This window comes from Microcebus murinus, chromosome 20 (assembly GCF_040939455.1).
Source record: "Microcebus murinus isolate Inina chromosome 20, M.murinus_Inina_mat1.0, whole genome shotgun sequence".
NCBI classification, from domain to species: Eukaryota; Metazoa; Chordata; class Mammalia; order Primates; family Cheirogaleidae; genus Microcebus; species Microcebus murinus.
In genome coordinates this window covers 18,372,944-18,395,085 of record NC_134123.1, presented here as the reverse complement: position 1 = coordinate 18,395,085, position 22,142 = coordinate 18,372,944, and the positions used below count along the sequence as shown (strand labels likewise).

The 22,142-nt window shown below is 53.1% G+C and overlaps 1 long non-coding RNA gene across 1 annotated transcript; it reads left to right on the top strand.

Moving 5' to 3' along the window:
• The first annotated feature begins 16,778 nt into the window (after window positions 1–16,778).
• Window positions 16,779–20,774, top strand: LOC142862558 (uncharacterized). Its single transcript, XR_012913636.1, has 2 exons — window positions 16,779–17,345; window positions 20,386–20,774. It is a non-coding gene; the product is annotated as an uncharacterized LOC142862558 (long non-coding RNA).
• The last annotated feature ends 1,368 nt before the right edge of the window (window positions 20,775–22,142 follow it).

The following is a 22,142-nucleotide window of genomic DNA, read 5'->3' as shown; positions in this document are numbered from 1 at the left end:
GAAAGGCGAAGCTGCCAACCCCAGACGCTGCGGAAAGGGGGACATTGCATGGTGTCGCACTGGAATCATCAGGGGGTCGTAGCAGGGAAGCCCTTTCCAGGTAGCAAGCCATTCCAGAAGTTACTTTCCCCTCTCAGAGGGATAGAAAAAGAGAAGAGAGATGCATCTGGAACCTTCTGATGCAGTGTGAATCCCTGGGCTTCTCTGAGCTCATCACACCCACTCACATCTTATCCTGCCATTGGGCCTGAAGGGAATCTTGTTTGAATGCAGGACATCGCAGTGGGGAAGATGCAATATCCCATTAACTCCTTTAATCCGCTGCCTCAGTGTCCCTGCTGGGCTGATGGCTCCTGCCACCTGACCCACTCTTATCAGCCACGGTGCCTTGACGACTGGCCTGTGTTTGTAGATTCCTTAGCCATGAGCTGGATCACTGCTGGGGATGAACTTGATCACTGGGCCTGACTGAGGGGGACCCTTTGAATGTCTTATATCGGTCTGTTAGTCCTTGTCCCTTGGGGCTCAGCCCTACAATGTAGTCACTCGCTAATTCATTAGTTCGGCAGGTAATTACTAAACCCTCACATTCTGCCAGCACTTTGCTAGGCACTGAGGGATCAATGGTGAGAAACACAAGCAAACAGAAGCCCCTAGCGCCCTGGTTGTCACTTTGATTTCAGCTACAGCTCTAGCGGACGGTGGCCAGTTCCGTGACAGGGGAGACTCGCCTTGCTATTACGGAGTTCGCTTTTTGTGTGCACCAGGAGCCCGTTGGTTTTCTGCCTCAGCGCCTTCTCCAATGTAGTGGGGGCCCACTCAGCCCATGCCAGCCTGCCAGTGTGGGGCTACGAGTTAACACGTACCCGGGATTTGTTTTAATCCAGTATGGTAAGGTGCACAGACTGGGGAATGAATGGCATAAGGGAAGAAGCTCATGCTCAGATTCTTAGCAACGGGAGGCGCGGCGCGCTGCGCAGGGCCACGCAGGAAGCACCAGGGGTGGTCAGGAAGCAGAAGAGGGACAGGGAGGGCCTGGCTCAGGGACCCTGTTGGAGGATTCCTGGGAAGGAGGGGCCAGGGCATGGCGGGCAGGCAGAGGGAGCGGAGGGGTGGATAGTCTGAGCAGTGTTGGAGGGCTCTGGGATACGGAGGCGGTCCCTAGTTGCCTGGCACCTGGCCCTGGGGTGACTTAGGGCAGGGAGAGCGTTGGTCGGTGTGCGACAGCTGGTGTGTGAGCAGATTGGTTGGTTTGTACATCAAAGGCACAACCACAGGGGAGTCCTTCGCCACCTCTGGGAACTAGCTAGCTCTGGGAGGGGCCGTCTCTGCAGGATCAAGGCCTCCAATGCCAGAGCATGGAGAATACAGAAAGTGAGAAAATCTAGTTAATTCTGGGTGTTACTTCAGGGCAAACCTCCCAGCAATGGAGTCTGGGAGCTGGTGGGTAAATGCTTAGGCGTTCGGCCTTTAGGGGACTGATTTGGTGGCAGGGGGCAGGGTGGCTTTGCACTACTTCCCAGGAGGTCCCAGCACGACTGAGCACCCACAGCACTGATGTCCGTAACACAAATTTTAATAACCTTGTTCCTCCCTATGGCATTCTCCCTCATGCCCTCACTCCTGCTGCCTGGGAACCTCTCCCATGTAAACTCCCTGCACCCCAGTTTTATCTCAGGCAGTGCCTCCCGGGAACCCCATATAAGCTGCCTGGCCCAGCTGCCCTGGAACTTTACACCTAACTCAGGGGACACACGCATCAGGAAAGCTTGCTTGAGGAAGTGTCATGTATCCTGGCGCTGAAGAAAGACTCACTGTTTGCTGGGTGAAAAGGGGTGGGGACAGGGCGGTCCAGGCAGAGGGAGCTGAATGTGCAAAGGGCCTGAGGCTGCCAGGAGGAGCACAGCCTGTTCTAGGAAGACACCCAGGGGGTCCCCCAGACCCCTGTCCCCACTGACCCACAGAACCAAGGTCCCAGCATGCCTTGCACCAAGGTCCAGCCGTGTATAGGGAAGGGAAGAGTACGTCTGAGTGTCGGCACATTCCTGTGTCAGTTCTGGGGCATTCTGGGGGAATTGGTGGGTGAGTTTCCTTATGGGAAAACAGCAGAGAAACTCGGGGAATTTGTTTTAATAAGCAACTGTTTGGCCTGTTTCTGGAATCCTGGATTCCACATTTAGGGGCTGCCGTTTGGGGGAAGAGGTAAAACCTCAGAAACCGAAGCGTCCATCCTCTTTAGGGGGTTGGTGATAGCGGCGGCACCCTGTTGTCCCCTTTTAAATGCACAGAGGGGGGAACCTCCTTTGCCTAGGGCGGGGTATCGGGGAACCCGGGCTGTGCAGGGGACTGGAGAGACCTTTCGGTCCCGGAGGGTGCCGAGTCGTGGCTGCGCGCGGGGCTCCCGAGGGCCGCCAGGGGGCGCTGTGGCCACGCGGCCGCCGCCGTCTCTCCCGGCCCAGAGCCGCGCCCCTGCGCGCCAGGCCCGGCGCTCGCCGCCCCCGCGCCGTGCAGCCCAGCCCAGCCCAGGCCAGCCCAGCCCAGCCCAGGCCAGCCGAGCCCAGGTGGTCGGTGGGCCGCACCGCGGGGGGCCGTGGGGCTCTGGTTCCACATGGGGACCCGGCAGAGATCCCCCGCCCTTCCGGCCTCAGTTTGCGCTTCTGCAAAGTGGCACCGCGGCGCTGCGCGCTGCCCTGGTGGCCACTCTCAGCCCTGTGCCTTCTGGAAGGTCACTGGGGCCTGGAACTCGGTGCGCTGTCAGAGATGGCTACTTCTCCTCCCTCCCTTCTGCATCTCCTCGCCCCTCCCCTCCTTCCCTTTTCCTCTTCCTTCCACCCTCGCGTCCCTCCCTCCTTCCTTCCTTCCTCCTTCCTCCTTCCTTCCTCTCTTCCCTCCCTTCCTTCTCCTTCCACCTCTCTTGCTGCCGGGTCAGCAGAGGACTCTCGATTTGATTCCAGGCCTCTTCTCTCCGGAGAGACCTGCTGTCCTGTGCTCTGGGCATCGGCCACGCGGTCCCAGACCCCGCTCCCCTTCCCCACCTTTGACTGGATGGGTGGAAACTCGAACTCATCATCCTTACATCCCCCCCACCCCCGCAAGCTGCCTCTTCCCCATGCCCCTTTCAGCCCCACCATCCCAAGAGGGGAAAGAACCTTGGGGCTTCCCAGTGCCACCCAGATGAGGCTGCCCTGAAGCCCGCCTGACACCCACATCAGAGTCCTGGGGGCTTGTTAAACGGGCGCACCCCAGGCCCTGCTCCAGACCACTGGTGCAAAGGGACGAATGTGCACTTTTAGCAAGTGTCCTGGGGGACGCTGAACTTTGAGAGCTGCTGCTCAAAGATGTCTGTGGCCCCTGGAAGGGAATGCACCTCTGAAATGGGTGTGACAATGTGCCGGTGAGGTTTTAGGCTATTCGTGACCAGATCTAAATGGGAGCCCAGCAGGCCAGTCTCTGGACCGTTTGTAAGTGGTGTGTGTGTGGGGGTCTGGGTGGGGCAGGAGGCTCAGAGAAGAGGAGGAGGAGGAGGAGGAGGAGGAGGAAGAGGAGGAGGAAGGCAGCTGGAGCAGCCTGGAGGGGCAGCTTGTGGGGATCTGGGGCTGGCAGGGGGCTTTGCAGTCCTGGATCTTTATGCTTTGAGGGCTGGTGGGGAACCTGGCCCGGAGAGGGAAACTGGGCTGGCAAGGTTAACAGCAGGTGAGGACAGGCGGCCTGGACCAGAGCCTTGTCCCCTGGGTCAGAGGTCTCCCCACTGCCCACCTGTGCCTGTGTGTATGGGGGCATAAGGAGCTACATAAAGTCCTAGATTGCTCTTAGGGACGAGAGGATCATTTCCATCTGGAGGGTGGAGGATCTCACAGGTCTGCCCGCCTCTCTTTGGGCCCTGAGTCCTGGGCAAGGAGCAGAGGTAACAGGGAGAGCCCGTGAAGCCACGGCTGGTCTCAGAAGCAGACAGGACTCGGAAGAGCTAGTGCTGGGTCCCCGATGGCTCATCTTGGGACGTACAGTCTCCTTTGCTGCCTGGGCCTCCTCCCCCAGCCCTCTGGAGGTATCTGCTAACACCATGTTTCCATTAAACTGACAAAGTGATGGAAATAACTTCTTTCTGAACAGGCAGATACAAAAAATGTAAGGAGGTACGAAAGTTCCTCCCATCCCTGACCCCAGCCTCCCAGTTCCTCTTCTTGGAGGCAGTAATTGGTAAGAGCTTTCCTGCACAGCTTCCCAGATACTCCGTGCAGATAAAACATGTATGTCCATATGTCTCCTTAAAAAATATAGCACATTATACAGGCTGTTCTACACCTTGCTTTTGACTTAAAAATATATTTTAAAAATATATCTTAGAGACTGTTCAATATCACTATCTGAGCTTGCTCTGTCTCTAGCTCAGTGCTTAAGCCCTTGAATCAGGGTCCTCTCTTTGCTGGCTGGTCACCCTGAGCAAATTACTTAACCATTCTGTGCTTCAATAATAATACTTATTTCATGAGGTCACTGTCAAGATTCACGGTCGCAAACATTCTGCCCAGGGCCTGGGCGGCAGCACGTGCCCAATAAATGTTGGCTATTAGGATCATCCCTTCATTTACTCTCATTTTTTTTTTTAAAATCACAATTTAAACTTAAAATGCCCCACCCTGTAGTGATGTTGGAAAAGATACACGCTTTGGAGACGCTCTTATATCCTGGCATGGCCACTTGCAAGCTGTGTGTCTTGGAACAAGTGATTTTTCGCTCTCTCTGGGTCTGTGGTCAATCCATCCGTAAAACGAGGACCGTGATTATAACTGCTTGAGGGGTTGCAGGAGGGTCAGATGAGATGGAGGACGCAGAGGCACCTCCAGCAGTGCCTGGCGTGTGACAGCGATCATGGTGATGTTTGTAGACACAACAGCGGTTGATGCCTTCTGAGCACTAGCCGCTCACCACGAGCTGGCGTGGGACGCGTGTGGCCTCACTTGGGCTCCCAGTAACCCTGCTCCGTCTTCCTCCCAACTTGATTGAGCCCTTCCACGTGCCTGGCACTGTGCTCTATGTTCTGTGCCTCTCTATGACGTTGCTACGATATTATCCCCATTTTACAGAAAAAGAAACTGAGGCTAGAAACTTGCATAAGGTCACACAGCTAACAAAAGTCCAATTCATTGTACGCCTGATTCCAGACCTGGAGGTTACACCTTGTGTAACTCACTGGGGCTCAAAAGGGGGGCGGGTCCCGTGCCCCTCCCCCCTTTCTCTCTTCTCCTCCCCGCCTTCCCCCTGCACCCTTCTTCTCTCCCCTTCCTCTTCTCTTCCTCCTCCTCCTTCCCTCCTTTTTCTTCTCTTCTCTCCTCCTTCCCCCATTGCTTTGTTGTCTTCTCTTTCCTTCTGTCTCCCTTCCTGTCCCCAACTCCGGACTTAAGGGCTGATATCTGGGTGTTCTCTGGGGGTATAGGCAGAAATACAGAAGCCGCCCCGCTTCCCTGAAAACGCTGACCTACCCCAGGGCCTGCAGGAGACCAGCCCCGCAGGGCACAGTGCCGGTTAGTGGCCCAGCCTGCGCATGTCAGCTGGCATGGGAGGGTTGTGTGTAAATGACCGTGTGCAGTTCACAGCATGTGTATGGTTGTATGTGCGGTTGTGTGTGCATTTGGCTACTAGATCCCAGAGTCCTGACCTCCCTCAGCAGCCCTGTGATTCCTGCGGTACATTTAGTTCCGTGGCGCTTGAAACAGCAGCGGGTGTGATTTGCAGGTTTGCTCTGTGTGAGGTAGGGTGGGGTGGCCCAAGGGGTGGGACTTCGGCCCCTGGGCCATGGGTGAGAAGGTGACACTTGGGGTGGAATCCAAGAGGATTGGAGTGTGCAGGACCCCTTTTCCCAGTGGGTCCCAGGCCCCTGGCTGCTTCGGTAGCAGGTCCCTGATGCTCTGGCTTGGGCATGTGACTTTGGCAGTGGGCTTGGGCTGGGCTGCCTTGTGGCACCAGGTTCCTTGCTCTGTTTGTAATGGGAAGGTTGTTCCCACCTGTGGGTAGCAGAAACGACCTTTGGCGCCCAAGCTCCCCTCTGAGCAGCCCAGGTGTGGCTGCCTTGCGGGGCCATGACTATCAAGTCGCCTGCAGCCAGAGGGAGCTGGGCTCGGGCTCAGACTCAGGCTGTGGGGCCTGCGCCTCCCTCTGGTTCACTTGCTTCTTTAGGGTTTCTGAGCCTGTTGGGCTTATCCAGAAATGCACCGGTCACATCTGCTGAGCAGGACGGCTGCAGGGTTCGCAGGAGAGGAGGGGCGTAGGCGTTTGCATGGCTTGTGCCTGTCCGCCTTGCAGAGATTGGGTTGCAGAACAGCCCACAGCGCTGTGGCCGCAGCAGCCTGACCGCCTGCTCACACCCACGGTCCACGCCCGGCCAGGACGTGGACACATGCCCTCCCCCTCGGTCCCCGAAAACCCAGTCCCTGAGCCTGACCACGCCTTCCTGGGGGGAATCAGAACCGCCAGCGTGCGGGTTGGGGCGAGAGTGCTCAGGGTCAGTTCTGCAGGGCCTGGAATGAACACCCCGATCTTTCTGGAACGTCTTCTGACGTGGTTTGCGAGGAATGTCTGCCGGGAGGTGGGAGGGTGGGGCCTGGGAGCCCGCCGGCCCCTGTCCTCCCCGCCGGGCGCTCGAGCAGCGGCTTCGGCACGCACATCTGGATGCAATCGTCTGCAGCTGGCGGGCGGGGCGCGGGCTGCGGTCAGGGCTGGCCGCCTCCGCTTTTGGTGGGGACCTCACAGGGGGGTCGCTCGGCGGCTGAGACGCCGACTGGGAGCCGGGAAGGAAGGCCCAGGAGAAAGAAAGAAAAGAAAGGAACATGGGTGGGTGGCGGTGGGGAGGGCGAGGAATGTCTTTTTGTTCTGAAGAAACTTCTGGCTTTTCCCAACAAACCAGAAAATCCGAAGGGGGAAGCTGTTTTCACTCGGGTCACACCCATGTCTAAATCGAGCAGACATGTCACACACACATGTTTTTGTTTCTAAACTCATCAAAGGAACTTCAGGCCTGTACAGGGTCCTAAAAATACATACTGAAAACTGCTCATGTTCCACTCTCTCCTCTGATTTTTTTTTTTTTTTTTTGTCTTCATGACTTAAAAGTTTCCGGCGATTGGACAACTCTCGCTCTGACCCTAAGCAGCAGTGGGGCTCGTCTGGGGGTGCCAGAGTGTTGGGATTTGCCGAGGGCTGGGCGGTCTAGGAGGGGACGGGGCAGGCAAGTCTGGTCACAGAGCATGGCAGAACCATCTCATTCTACTCTCTCATCTTAGAGCTGGAGAAAAATCAGCCCAGAGAGGGTTAGTGACCTGCCTCAAGATGCACAGCTAAGATGCTGGAATGACCCAGTGTGGAGGGTTCTGTGATCAGCCATGTCCCAGATGGCTGGAAATATGCCTTATCTGGGATGGAGCCGCGTCTATGCAGAATGTAGAGGCTTTATGGTGCGAGGCAGCCAGTGGGGCTGGCGGAGAGCAGGGCCAGCTCAGCACCCCGGGGTGGGGTCACCCACCTCACTCTCCTGCTCTGTGTTATTGAGGGTAACTCACCTGATCCCTCAGCTCCCCGTTTGGAAATATCAATAAGCCGTAATGCTATTGATGTTTGTCATTTGATGAGCACCTACTATGAGCACCTGTCAGGTTTCGTCCCAGCTGACCTCACAGCCTGGGCACTGTTACTAGCTTGACTGTGCAGATGGGGAAACTGAGGCTCCGGCAGGTTAAGTGGCTTGTCTGAGACGTGGGGACGGGAGCTGGACCCTTTGCTCACGGCTGCGCCCTTTGCCCCTCAGGCTCAAGGCAGGCGAAGTCTCCCGGAGACGGCGGATGGACAAGGTGAAAAGGCCATGCTCCCCGTGCCAGCGGCAGAGGACCCTGGCAGACGCCCTCTGTCTTTGTGCTTCCCTGGGAAGTGTCCCTCTGTCCCGGAGTCCGGTGGCTCCTGCAGCTGGGCCTGGCTCCTGGTGCATTCAGGAGCCCGTCACAGCTGACTCCGAGCGCACCTGCAGAGGGTGGCTTAGTGCCCATTCGGGAGGCAGCCGGGCCCCTGGGGCAGCCTCACCCTGCGTTCCACTCTCGCCTGCTGGTCCTGTGCTTCTGTCCCCTGTGATGGCCTCGACCGCCCGCCTCTCACGTCTCTGCCAAGGCAAAGCCAGAATGTGCAGCTCCTGCAGCCCTTCCCAGCGGCTGACAGGAGGTTGGGGAGAGAGAACCAGGGCTGGTGTCCGCGACATTCTGAGTGATAAGGACGTCTGTTGTCCCTGGGCTGGCCGCTCGCGCCCCCACACTGGGAGCCAGCAGGCACCGGGCTCTCCTGCAGCCTGGCTCACGCACGTGACTGCTGGGGTGAGCGGGGACTCCGGGAACACGCTTCCCTGGACTGGGGGCTTTGTGGGAGCCGCCAGGATGGCTCTGAGCCCGCTAACGGGCACTGCTTCCTGCCGTGACAGCTGGCACTTTTCTGGTTTATTATACTTGATTTTTGAAAAACTGTCCCCTCCCTGGGGCTGGGCATTTATCTATTATAGATAAGATAAGGGAGATCAAGTTGGAGAAGCTTCTGTGACAGTAATTGGAGGGAGCTCAGCCCCTCCACGGAGCAGCCCTGTGATTCCTGCGGTAGATTTTGTTCCGTGGCGCTTGAAACAGCAGCGGGTGTGACTTGCAGGTTTGCTCTGTGTGAGGCAGGGTGGGGCAGCCCACGGGGTGGGACTCCGCCCCTGGGCCGTGGGTGAGAAGGTGACACTTGGGGATGTACAGGAGGATGGCAGGGGGCAGGACCCCTTTGCCCTGTGGGTCCCAGGCCCCTGGCTGCTTCGGTAGCAGGTCCCTGATGCTCTGGCTCCAGAGTGCCGGGCAGGGGCTGGCTGGGCATGCGACTTTGGCAGTGGGCTTGGGCTGGGTTGCCTGTGGCCCAGGTTCCTTGCTCTGCTTACAATGGGGAGCATGCAGGCTGCTACATTCCAGTTCTGTCATGGGACCACGGGCTCTTCTGTCCCACTCCTCCTTGGGGGGCAAGAGGGACCATCTGACCTGGTCCCATGCGATACCAGGCCAGGAGTCTGGGCACATCATGAGCTTAGGACAGGCTTGGGAAAGGTTCCTTGGGCTGAAGAGTTCAGCACATGAGGCTGAAGTCTGGAGCAGCTTGAAGGAACTGCCAGCTCGACAGATACTCAGTTTTCATCTGTTTCTTCTTAAATGAGATGCTTGTTCACCAGGCAACTGTGTGCACGGAAGACATTGTTGCAAGAGACTGGGGTGTGCAGGATATTCATGTTTGCCTTTCCAGATCATTCTCCATGCCCCTGTGTGCTGGGAGCCTCGGGCCTCCCTCTCCCTGTGGCTTCTGCTTCAGCTTGGCTGTGGGAGGCAGCAGCAGGACAGGGTGTTTCTTCCCACCCCTCCCTGCTGAGCTGCGGGGTAAGGAGGCTCCTGAGCCAGCTGCAGCTCCAAGGTCCCTCACCCGTGTCCCCTGAGGCCCAGGGGTGGTAACGGCTTCTGGTGGTTGGAGCTTCCGCTGCTCCGCCCTGCCTTGTTGGTTTGCCTTTCGCCTATTGTAAATAGTCCTTACTGGGATGAACAGTAGCTTCCAGAAGGTATGTCCACACCCTGAGCCCCAGAACCTAGGAACGTGACCTTATTTGGACAAAGAACCTTTGCAGTTGTAATTAAGCTAAAGATCCCAGGATGGGATCATCCTGGATTATTGAGGATGTTCCAAAGCCCGTGACAAGTACCCTTATAAGAGACGGATGAGGAGGACACACAGAGACATGGGGGACACAATCTCAGGAAGACTGAGAGAGACTGGGGTGACGCAGCCACCAGCCTGGAGTCACCAGCAGCAGCTGGAAGAGGCGAGGTCGGATTCTTCCCTTGAGTCTTCAGAGGGGTCAGGTCCTGCCCCTCACCTTGATTTTGACTTCTGGCCTTGAGAACTGCAAGATCCCAAATGTCTGCAGCTTGTATGGCAGCCCCAGGGAGCGCATGTGCATGAGTCTGGTGTGCCAGGACCTGGGTGGACAGAGGGGACTCGCCCAGAGGAGCTTTGAAGGCCTGGGGCATGTCCAAGTCCCCAGGAATTGTGTGGTGGCAACAGCAGTAATCACAGCTGAGGCAGGTACTGTCGGGCTCTGCGCCTATGCCCTCGGCTCACCAATGTCACCTGCAGCTTTGGGCGACAGTTCCAGAACATGCTGATGGCTTCCCACCTGGAGCACCTGCTCCCTCCGCCCGATAGAGCCGCTCGGCCCGTGCGTGGGGAGGCTGCAGGTGCTCGGGAGTGCCCGTCCCCACGAGCAGCCGACCATTCGTAGGTGAGGGAGTCCCTCTGTGGGGCAGTTCTGAGAGGTGTGACACTGTTTCCTAGGCATCCCCAGCAGGACCGAGCCCCGGATGCCCACTGTGAAAACTCTGCACCAACACCCCCCACCCCCCCATTAGCTTTCTGGCTTGCTCCCCTCCTTCCTAACTCACCATGTTCTGGAACTGCCTCTCAGTTAGCCACTTGTACTAAATCCTTATCTCGGGGGCCGTTTTTGGGGAAACTGGAATTAAATCAAGAGTCTGCAATGCCCAGGCATTCACTATGTACCCCCTTCCTATGCAGTCGTGCCCCGTTTTCTTTAGTGGCCCATGGGGTGGTACTTCCGTTCTCCCCATTTTACAGAAGAGGATGCCCAGGCACTACAAGGCCAAGTGACTTGCCCAGGGTCACAGAGCCAGGCTTCCAGCCCAGACGAAGTTTGATTTCAGAGCTGGCCTTCATCGCCACCCCATCCCAGGACTGGCTGGGGAGCGCTTTGGAGGGGAAGAGTGGGTCTCACATTTACGAGCACCTACTGTGTGCTGAGGGCTGTGCGAGGCACTTTGTGCATGGCAAGTCATCAGGTTCTCGCAAAACCCTGTGCGGTAGGAACTGGTGTTTGTTCCCATTTAACAGATGAGAAAACCGAGGCTCTGAGGGTTTGAGAAAGTGGTTCAAGGCCACTCAACCCATAGGTAGGTGCCAGAGCTGGGATCTGGGCTCAGACCCAGCTGTCTCCTTGCCCCCGGCTCCTTCAGAGGTCAAGGCTGTCTCCCTGGAGCTCCAGGGGTTGGTCGCTGAACGTTTATTTTAAGCTCCATCAAGTGACTGCATCTCATGGGAATGCACAGCCGCAGAGCTCTGCCTAGTTGGTCTTGCGTGGTTTGACTTGAAAGTGTAGCCTCTGTGCACAGGCGGAATTCACACTGGTGGGTCCGGGGAGCCAGAGCCTCACGGAGAGCGGTAGTCAGCCCCAGCGTGGCCGAAAGCAGGGACGTGAGAGAGGCCTTGCATTAGCAAGTCTGCAGAACTGGATGGCAAACGCTCAGCCCTTTAAAACTCAGCCAGACACAGGATTAAATCCAGTGTCCCTGTGTTCTCCTCTCGTGCTTCCCCTGCCTCCACACCTTTTCTAGAATCTTCTAGCCTGCTTTTTGGCATCTTCTGTCCTGCTCTCTGGAAGGCAGGAGGTCTCTGCCCAAGGGCAGGGCGAGGATCTGTGTCTCCATGCACGGAAGGGAAACCAAGGCCTGGGGGCCTCCTGGGCATCTTCCCCTGTGGTTGCAGGCAGGCGCGGTGGCTCTTCCCGGCCTCCCTGCTCACGGCGGCCTTCGTGCTTTTTTTCTCCTGCGGTGGGAGGCCAGCATCTGCCAGGCCAGGAAATGCTTAGACAGTTGGCGTCAGGCCGGGGCAAGGGGAGCCTGGAGCCGCGTTCAGGGTGAGCAGGGCCCGTGTCAGGCCAGGTGACTAATCCTGCGATTTCTCCAAGATCAGACGCGTGCCCCTCCGGAACAGACGAGCTCCACGGCAGCATCAGAGGGGATGGATCGATGGGCGGGGAGCCCGGATTAGATGGTGTTAGGCCGAGGATTTTATAGTCTCTTTTTCTTCCAGGATAGTCAACCATGGCCCGGCGCTGCTTCATCCTCCTGAGTGAACAGGCAGGTGAGCCACGGGGACAGGCAGCCATGGCCCGACTGTGAGCATGCGTGTGTGCTTGCGTCGGGGAACGTGTGTGTACATATGGAGGTGGATGTGCATGTGGTACATCTGTGTGTGAGCCTGCACAGTTGTGAGAATGTGTGCACATGTGAACATGTGTGCATTACGTGTTTCGTGTGTGTTTGCGCATGTATGTGTGTGTATGTATGTTGGCAGTGGTGTTGGGTGTGTGCATGCACAGGTGTATGTTTACAGGTGGACATTTGTGCATGTGTGTGCATGTGTGCGTCTCAGTGAGTGTATGAGCATACCTGTGTGAGTGGGTGTGTATTTGTGTGATGTAAACATGCATGTGATAGGATGTGTGTGTGTGTGTGTGTGTGTGTGTGAGAGAGAGAGAGAGAGAATGAAGCTGGGATTCAGTTTCTTTTCAAGACTCTTAGAAAACATACCGAGGCCTTTAGGGCCCCCAGGAGCAGAGCGAGAATGGTGTTGAGGGACCCCCAGGCCCATGGCCCTGACCCTGGAGAGTGGCTCAGCTCACAGACACCCACACTCTTGCCTCTGCCAGTGCAGTCACGGTGGGGGGCTCTTGGGGCCAGAGTCAAGGGACAGCCTTTGAGTTCCTCAGGACCTGAGTGTGAATGCTGGCTCTGCCCCCTCCCTGTGGGGCCTGGGGAAAAGCACCCCCCTCCCTAAGCTTCTGCTTCCTGCCCTGTAAAATGGGCTAATCTGAACTCCGCATGGGCTGCTGGGAGACCCAGAGGAGACCTGGGTAGGAGAACTGGGGGCTTCCATCCTTCCTGTTCTAGCTGGGGCTGCCTGTGGGAGGCTGGGCCCTGCAGAACGTCATGTCTGAGGACATCAGGGCACATCCCATCAGCCATCCTCCTTCACTACTGAGCAGTCAGGCCCTGGCCCAGACTCCGCAGGGCCCAGATGTGTCCACGAATGTCAGTCAGAGTCATTTCCACCAACACATGCTGTGAGACACACAGCCTTCCTCGAATAGCTGTCTCTGCGCTGGCCCAGGCGTGGGTGGCAGTTCGGAGCTGGGGCGGGGCTGCGACTGTCTCCCAGGCCACACACAGCTGCGTCATTACACTCTACTCTGCTGCTGGGGCGCAAGCCAGGACTCCAGGGACAGATACACAGGCTCAAGTCTTGAGCCGGCCACGCCCCAGCTGTGTGACCCAGCGCAAGCCTGGGCCACACACCCGCCACCTAGCGGACCTGCCCGGCCAGGGTGCGGCTGCCCCGGACGCTCCGCTCTGCTCCTAGGGCTGCTGGATCCAATTACCACACACTCAGTGGCTTAAAACCACACGAACTTATTGTCTTCCAGCTGTGGTGGTGAGAAGGCTTACATGGGCCTCTCTGGCCTAAAATCGTGTCGGTGGGACTATTCCTTCTGGAAGCTCCAGGAAACGTCTGTTTCCATGCCCTGTCTGGCTCCTCCTGCACTACCCTCCTGGGCTCCTGGTCCCTCCCTGTCTCTCCAGAGCGCTTCACTCCAGCCTCTGCCTCTTTGGTCACATCTCTGTTCCTGCTCTGGCCTCCCGAATCCCTCTTCTCAGGTCCCCTGTGATCACATGGGATCTACCCGGGTACTCAGGACAATCTCCCATCTCTAGGTCCTCACCCTACTCACACCTGCACAGTTCCTGTTTACCAGGTGAGGTGACACATTCATGGGGTCCTGGGATCAGGACATGGGATGGCTTCAGGGGGACATTACCCTCTTTTGGGGGAAGCACTACTATAGTGTCCCCAAAAGAAGAAGAAACGTGGTTGTTGGCAGGGAGCAGAATGGCAGCGTGGGCATCACTCACTGTCTCGGTCAGTCCATAAACACCTATTGAGTGCCGACTGTATGCCGGGCTAACCCCTGCCCTCAGGGAGTTTATGTGCTAGTGGGGCAACAGACAACAGACATAAAATATATAGCATAAGGTGGCGACAGTAAAGCAAGAGGAGGCATGGTGTGGCGAGGGCTGTCTGACATAGGTTGGGTCCGGAAGCCTCTCTGGGAGGTGACGTTTGGATGGGACTTGGAACGAAGCGAAGGGATGAACCAGCCAACTAACTGGAAGGGCGTTGCCGGTTGTGGGTTGAATCGTGTCTCCCTCCCCCACCCCCAAAGATACGCCCAAGTCCTAACTCCTGGGCCTGTGAATGTGATCCTATTGGAATCAGGATCTTTGCAGCTGTAATTAAGATGGAAGATAAGATGATTGGATGGCCCCTAAATCCAATAACTAATTAAGCCTGGAGTTGGTCTTCCTGTTACCGAGCAGGTGAATAGTTTCTCCGGGGCTACCCAAATGATCAGCGTAGCCCCTGCCCCTTCCTTGTTGATAAAAGCAAAATAAATAATAACAGCTGCCATATTTTGTCCATTCGGTGCCTGGCATGTCACCAGCATCGTCTCATTTATTCACACACAGCTCTGTGAGGTGGTTGTTAGTGCCCCATTTCGCAGATGAGAAAACTGAGGCTCGAAGGCTCTTAAATGATGACAGCTGCCTATACACACTCAGCTACTGAATTGGGTTTCTGAGACACAAGCCCTTTTTGCACCCAAGGGCACACTGTCAACCACGACTGTCTCCTGGGATTAGCTTGAAGGTGGGGATCATTCCTTTTTTGTCCTCCCCTCCCCACCCCTGCTAATGTCTCCGTATGTCTAGCAGACTGCTTTGCACGTAACAGCCAGTTAAAACATATTGACTTTTTGCATCCGTTAATGATCTCTTAAGTCTTGACAAGAGAGTTCAGTTCAATCAGAACTTTTGACAAATCCCAAACCAATTTTCCCGGCTATGTTGATTTATTTATTCTGTAAACATTTGTGGAGAGCCCCTGAGCACCTGAGACATGCTGCAGGGTTATTGTCTTGGTTCAGTCCTGGATAGACTAATTCTATCTACAGTGTTGAAAGTCAGTGTTTTCATTGGTATGTGGATAAAATGCCCCAGGGGTCCAGTGGGGTGGCTTCCGGGAGCCCAGTCGCTGCCGCTGGAAACCTGCCCCCTCCATTGGGGCCCACACCTGGATTCCTGCTCACCTGTGGCCTTTGAGCCTTTGGCTCTGCAGGGCTTTTGGTCAACTGGGACCTCCCAAGTGTTGCTGGCTCCTCCCCCTGGGTGAACACGTGTACCTCGCTGGCCTCTAGAATGTGCCACTGGTCCTGGTGTATCTCGAGGTTTGGTTCCCAGAAACTTTTCTTCCAAAGGCAGAGATGTTCTGTCTTCCTTCTTGTGATTTCTGCCACTGTTTTGGACAAATCACAAGAGCAATTAGAATGGCCATTGCATGGGGCGTCTTCAGCGACCCGAATCCCCTGCGAACAGCTATTCTTAAGGGTCTCAGCTGATGGCTGGAAACCAGATGGTTTGTCTGTATCAGGATGGGTGGGACAGGCAGGGGTGATGGTGAGGAGTGCTGGGAAATGGGGTAGGAGATCCTCACTGAGGTCGATAAAGGGAAAACACATCAACTAACATGATGAGATATCATTTGTTGTCTTCTTGGCATGAATGCAAAATTCAGAACGGCAATGAAACCACTACCTGATCATGCCAGGTTGCAGGGCCTCCCTCTACAGCGAAATACAAACGGCACAACTTCTCCAAAGAGCAATTTGACATCAGGCGTTGAGCTTTAAACAAGCTCCTACCCTTTGATCTAGGAATTGCTTTTCTAGGATGGAAGTCGGACAAAGCACACGTGTAAAAAGATTTGTGTGTGGGGTTGTGTACCATCGGGTACAGCAGCCAAACTCCGGAAAGACTCTGAAGTGTCCCCCAACTGGGACGTAGTTAAATAACTTCCGTCCGTCCGTCCATTCAGTGGAATCGGATATGTCCATTTGAACGAGGCTCATGTGCATCATAGTAATTCCCTCCCAATTTTGCAGGGAAAGATGTCTCTTATGCCTAGAAAAAAAGACTAGAAAAGAAAATATCTGTGACGGTGGTAGTCTCTGAGTGGTAGGATTAGGGTAATTCTCTTCTACTTTTGGATTTTCTAAAATTTTTTTTATAGCAATTGATGCATTATTTTTTATAATAAAAATGAAGTGAGAGGTTGGTGGGGGAGGTGTTTTTGTCGCCGAGAGGTTGAACCTCACCGTGTGCTAGCTGTGTGACCGTAGGAGAGTCACTTCACTTCTCTGAACTATAGTTACTCAGATGGTAATTGGGAACCGCCTGGTTTTTAGAGTCGAGGCAAGGATAAGAAACTACTATATAGTAGTTTATATATATATATATATGGGATGGTGTTGGTCCTGGACCTGTTTGTGGTCAGGTCTGTTCTTTGCCCTTCCCCAACTCCGGGCTGTAAGGTAGGGGGATGGGACGGCCCCCATAGGCTCTGGTGTCAGGTGGATCCCAGCAGGGCTCAGCCAATGAGAAGCACTCCCAGGAGATTGACAGGTGGAAGGGAGAAGACACAGTTTTTCTGCTCCTCACTCTGCCTCCAGTGGGTTCTCAGCAGCGAATGAGTCTCTTCTGTGGTTCCAGCTCCTGCCACGGAGATCCTCGAAGTTTCCAGCTTCCACTGGGCGATCCCAGCCCCAGGGTTCTAGTCACACCACCTCCTCCCTCTGTCCCTCTAGTCTACAGGGAGTAGTTTCCTGCTGTGTGTAACCTCTGGGTTGCACCACGGTCCCTTGGTGCTTTTCCATCACTTGCTGAATTTGTCTGGGTGCTCCAAAGAAACAGAACCGGTAGGAGATATACGCACGCACGCACGCACGCACACGCACGCAGCACGCACACGCGCACACGCACGCACACGCACACGCACACACAGAAGTGGCTCACACAATCATGGATGCTGTCTGCCGTTGGCAAGCTGGAGACCCAGCAGAGCTGGCGTTGTAATTCTTGTCTGAGTCCCGAGGCTGGAAAACCAGGATTGCTGCTGGTGTTAGTTACAGTCTGAGTCCAAGTCCAAAGGCAGGAGACCAAAGTTCCAGCTAGAAGACAATCGGAAAGGCGGAGTGAATTCTCCCTTCCTCTGCCTTTTTGTTCCATGCAGGCCTTCAGTGGATTGCGTGAGAGCTGTCCACACCGAGAACGGCAATCTGCTTTGCTTAGTCTGCCGATTCGCGTGCTAATCTCATCCAGAATCTTCCTCCTGCGCCGGATATCTCGGCCCCCTGTGGCTTAGTCAAGTTGACACAAAATCAGCCATCACACTTGTATAACCAGTTCTCTGTATTAATTCCATTTCTGTTCCCCTGGTTGGACCCTGACTGATACAGTCATGAAAAGAAGTCTGGCTTTGACCTTGGTGTTCAGCTTTGGATGGCTGAACAGCCAAATGCCTAGTTCAATGTCATTTCTGGAATCGGTGAAATTGTGAGTCATCAGTGATTGAATGATCATGTGGGTTATCATCATGTGGGTTATTTCATTTACATAACAATGAGTAATATGAGAATGGATATCTTTTGGGTTTATGGCTAATAACTAAATATCCACTTTCAAATATAGGTAAGCATTCTGGAAGTATTGTAGAGTGAAATTTTGTTGTTTACATTTTAAAATTTTATCAATTGTTGGAGGCATGAATTATTGCAAGATTAAAGTGCTGCAATAATTAATTTTGATTATGAAAGTTAATTTTATTGACTAAATTATCTTAAAATATTTTCAATTGACAAATAAATAGGGAGATATAATAACAATAGAGTGACAGTGAATATGAATATTGAGAGTATGAGCTAGACAGCTTTAGGAAGAATATTATTTCCTTTCTGAGCCAACTGATGTTTATAAAATTTAAATAATAATACAGAACAGAATAATGGAAATTAGATTATATCATAATTATAATATTTGTAGAACCAGCATTCATAATATTAAACAAAATATATGTTAATAACTGCATTTAATTTTTAGTTATTTAATTTTATCAGGAATTCTATCTAGGTCATGAGGATTTCAAGAAAATATTAGGGAATTTTTTTCTATCCTGAGAGAATAAATTGGAAATGGTGTGTTGCTTTTGCTACCTGATAATAGAATAAAAAACTCCAAAGTTATGTAATATGTACAATGTTCATGATGAGACGACTCCAATGTAATAAAGAACACACAGTATTAAGGAAAAAAGAAAGTATTAGAGAAAGATGAAGCAACCTCCAAATATCCTGCTTCTCTCCCGACCTCATTTGAGAAGAGAAATTCATTTAATGTCACAGATTCTAGCTAAGAGGCCACAGGACCATGGACAGGCCTTGAGAATTAATGTTCTTGCCCTAAGATGTTGAATGTTCTAAGTGTGACTACTAAAACGTAAATGACAAAATTGCAATAATAAGGAATTTCTGAAACAAAATGCCAGCATCGCTCCTGTCCAGATTTTCTGACCCCCTAGTCCCAGCTGTGTGCCGGCTGGGATAGCATCTCCTTTTTGGTGATGCTTTTTGGAAACACCAGCAAATAGAGACACCTCCACCCCTCTGCACCTGCCTCTGCTGGGTGCAGACTTTCGTCTCTGGGAACAGGCAGCGTCAGAATCCTTCAGCCTGAGTTGCTTAGCAGCTGATGGAAGAGGTGTCAAACCCCAGCATGGACCAACGCCTTCTGAGGCTTGGACTAATGCTTCCAAAACAAACTGTGAAGTCTTTATTCATTAGATGGCTTTATTTGATGCTTACCAGGTGCCCAATCTTGCACCACATGTCTTTCCCTCATTGTCTAATCTAACCACCCAACAACCTATGGGAGCAGACTATCTGCGTTCCCATTTTACAAAAGAGGAAACAGGCTCACACAGGCAAAGAAATTCGCCCCAGGCCATATGGCCGGTGGATGGCAGAATCAGAACTTGAACCATGTCCCGCTGACTGCAGAAACACATGCACTTAACCACTCTGGTAGCATGCCTTCTGCCAGAATGTTCCAGCGTCTATCTTTTGCTGATGGAGAAAGGAAGGGCGTAGGTTCAAGGTCCCCACCCAGAAGGTGGGTGGTATTACGGGTTGAAGTTCAAGTCTGAGCTTGGGGCATGCAGACCAAAGCCAAGTGCAGGGAAACAAACTCTGCTCTGTCCACTCTCCACCCCTGGAAGGATCACGCGTGAGATCGGGGGGGGGGGGGGACAGATTCTGCAGGCTTTAGCGAGCTCTCCGCCCGGGAAGTGGTTACAGAAAAACGATCCATTTGGTGCCAATTGGAGAGGAAAACGCTGGTTGCTTTGTAGTTTACCTTGTGAAATAGCTTCTGCTGGGCACGAGCTGTGACCACCAGATCTCAGGGCTAAGAGCCACGCACTTTGGCGCATGCTCCCTGCTCTGGCTGACATGGGGTTGTTTGAGAGCATTGTCTAGACGTTTCCTGTTGAAACAACTCTGCAAAACTCTCTGAGGATGGTCAAACACACTCAGGAGCCAGGCTCTCTGCTTCAAGGCATTTTAATTACTCAGTGAACTGGCAGCAGGAGAGACAGGGCCGGGCCGAGAGGACATTGGCAACTTGGCTGGAATGCAATGGCCCAGATATTGCTGCTGCCTCCAGCCACGCTCTGCTCTGATACGTCTGGCCAACGCTTGGGAGGCAGTGCTGTCCCATAGAAACACAATGGGAGCCACGTTTGTGATTTTAGATTTTTTTTTTCATAGCCACATTAAAAAAAGAGAAGGGAATTGGTAGAGTTTATTGTAATAATATATCTTATTAACCTAATATGTTCAATATACCATTGTTGCAACGTGTAATACTACAAAACTATTAATGAGTATTTTATATTATTTTTAAGTTACTAAGTCTTGGAAATTCAGTGTGCATTTTATACTTATAGCGCATTTCAATTCAGACCAGCCACATTTCAAGTGCTCGATAGCCACAGGCGGGATTGGGACTCTACTTGGAGGTAGTATAGCTCTTGTCACTCCCCCTCCACTGCTCAAAGACCTTCAGTGGCTCCCTACTGCCCAACCTGTTGGAGCCAGCCATATATTGCAGTGCTTCGTGTTTCTGCCTCTCCCTCCAACACTAAGAAAGAGTCCTTATGGTGTCTGTTAGGGGCACTTATGACATACCTACTATGTCCTAGTCTTAGGTTCCCTGAGCTACGTTAGCTGTATCTTCCATCGGCCAGAAATACATCTTCCTGGGACACGTGAGTGCATCAGGCATTTGTGGTTAGCTGCCTTATGCAATTTTCTGATTTAATTATCAGTAGAGCTCCATGAGGTAGGTAGTTCATTTCCGTTTGACGGATGGAAAGTGGAGGCTCAGAGAGATGAGGTTGAACCCAGGTCTGTCGGGTTCCAAGCTGCTCTTTTAGTGACATTGCACTAAGCCCGGGCACATAGCTGGGTTCTCGGGCAACACTGTTTTAACTGTACTGAATTGAGACAACAGTTTCTCGCTTCTTCCTGGGTATGAACAGCAGGCGTGTGGAAGTGGCAGAAGGGGCCAGACGCCTGGTGACTCTCGTGTCCTTCTTGGTCATCGGAATGCAATACGAGCTTGGGCCCAGGAGCGCTGACTTGCGGCCAAACTGGGAGCTGGGTCGGGCGGAACTGGTGCTCCCGGCAGCCAGGCGACAAACCGGACAGCCTCCCTCTGCGCCTAGGAATGCCCTCGGGTCCCCTCCCCTACCTGTGGCAGGCCGATCACTGGCGCTCTGAGCCTCAGCGTCCTGGGACATGCCGTTTAGGTGATGCGTGATTCACACTCATTACTGGCAGAGGGTGTGACACTTTGCCTTGCCACCTTATTGAGAGCACAGTAAAAATAAAGATGAGCTACTAATAAAATGTCAAAAGAAAATGTCAATTAGTATTCAAAAAAAAAAAGAGGCTGATGTTATTGTACATCTTCCCAGTGACTCCTCTCTAATTAGTCAAATAAATACACAGTCCTCCCACTCAGGGGTGTGTTCGTTTGCCTTAAAATGTTGTAATTACATCCCCCGCTTTGGAAACTTCTGGGAACGGGAAGCTCCACACATGGGCTTTGGCTATGAGGACATGTGCTGGCACTTTGGCTGGGGTGAAACTGCCCACCTGTGTGAGCCACTGGGCTAAACGTTCAGAAGTGGGTTGTGTCCTCTCTCTAACACCCTCAGTGGCTCCCTAGGGCTTGCCGGCATCAGCACCAGCTCTGCTCTACACAGTGGAAAGGGAACCGGGCAGGGAGCCTGCTGAGTTCTGCATGACCCCGAGCAGTCCTCTCACCTGTCCACACCTCTGCTTCTTCTTTGACGAAAGTCAGAAGGTCTCGCTGCCCCCAGCCCCAAGGCAATGCAGATGTCCCTGCCCATCGAGTGGCTGTCCTGTCCCTCCAGTTTATCCACACCTCCCTCTTTCTGCAAGAAAACATTAGAGCTTCAGTTTATATTTAGTTTGTATCTATTTCTTCTATTTTTGTGTATGTTTGATTATATCTATGTATATAGATCTATGCTATGAGTAGCATAGAACATGTTTATGACTAATAAATAAATATTGAAGGCCGGGCGTGATGGCTCACGCCTGTAATCCTAGCACTCTGGGAGGCCGAGGCGGGCGGATTGCTCAAGGTCAGGAGTTCAAAACCAGCCTCAGCAGGAGTGAGACCCCGTCTCTACTATAAATAGAAAGAAATTAATTGGCCAACTAATATATATAGAAAAAATTAGCCGGGCATGGTGGCCCTTGCCTGTAGTCCCAGCTACTCGGGAGGCTGAGGCAGAAGGATCGCTGGAGCCCAGGAGTTTGAGGTTGCTGTGAGCTAGGCTGACGCCACGGCACTCACTCTAGCCTGGGCAACAAAGTGAGACTCTGTCTCAAAAAAAAAAAAAAAAAAAAAAAATGTCTCAAAAAAAAAATAAAAAATAAATAAATAAATATTGATACATAGGTTAGTGATGTATCCTGAGAAAACGTTTTACTGAAAAAATCTGTATGATTAAAAATAATGGAGACAACTAGTTTTAAGAACAAGGACTCTATAGATGAGATAAACTGGAGTTAGAAGACCATCTTGAGGGCTCCTAGTCCTCATTCTTGCTAAGTGTGTGGCCTGGGCACTGTTAGACCTGCCTTGTCCTGAAAAGGGGCTAATTCAGTCGGGATGGTCTGTTTATTACTTTTTTTCCCCCATTTTTTAAAAATTTCAGAATGTTACGGGGATACAAACGTTTAGGTTACATATATTGCCTTT